This window comes from Phoenix dactylifera, chromosome 13, assembly GCF_051530095.1.
Source record: "Phoenix dactylifera cultivar Ajwa chromosome 13, Ajwa_hap1_PhDact_Kaust_v1.1, whole genome shotgun sequence".
In the NCBI taxonomy this organism is placed as follows: domain Eukaryota; kingdom Viridiplantae; phylum Streptophyta; class Magnoliopsida; order Arecales; family Arecaceae; genus Phoenix; species Phoenix dactylifera.
Window position 1 is genome coordinate 23,043,837 of NC_143202.1, and position 768 is coordinate 23,044,604.

Below are 768 nucleotides of genomic sequence, written 5' to 3' on the forward strand. Positions count from 1 at the left end.
TGCTGGCTATGGGGTTCGAACCCATGCGCACTTATGTGCAGAAGATCTTAAGTCTTCCCCCTTAACCACTCGGGCAAACCAGCTGTTACAACAAGGTACGTTTAAACGATTATACTTGTTATTGTTTCTTCGTGATATCCACCAACCATAGCCAAGTTAATTAGATACCATCTTGCAAGCACACTATTTTTCATTGATTGTATGTTGATCATCTCACTAGAAGGAAGAAGGTTCTATCATAGGAGAAATTATACCCTACAATATATGCACCACATGGCCATGCACGTGACCAATTATAGCCGCTCATTTCTATGGGCTTCATCCATTAAACGCTTATCTCAGTGCATTGCTACAAAAATAAGTGGTTGTGATTATTAGCATGCACGTCCACATGGCGCATGTCTTATAGAATATAATGTCGCTTGTCATGGATCTCATTTCTATTGAATTATCGGTCAAAATTGCCCTTCAAATTGATGAAACCGGCTAGTTTTCTGTAACCAATTTAAATACCATTATATTTGACCTTATATTATTTTCTATTTATCTCTATCTACCCCACAATGCTTTCAACCTCTCTAAGGATAAGCTATAGTTGTGCTTGATTTGAAGCTGAAATGATATGATTTGTCGATACGCATATATTACTATTGCAATTATAGAGAATATCAAGTTACCAAAGGCTGTGTTCTGAGTACCATTGAACTTCCATTGAGTGGCTTTCTATGTGGATACTCCCTCCAATGAGAGACTCCAAACAAAGTGTGT

At 37.8% G+C, this 768-nt stretch overlaps 1 non-coding gene across 1 annotated transcript; it reads right to left on the minus strand.

Moving 5' to 3' along the window:
- Window positions 1-83, minus strand: TRNAL-UAA (transfer RNA leucine (anticodon UAA)). The gene has a single exon. It is a non-coding gene; the product is annotated as a tRNA-Leu (tRNA).
- Window positions 84-768: the final 685 nt, after the last annotated feature.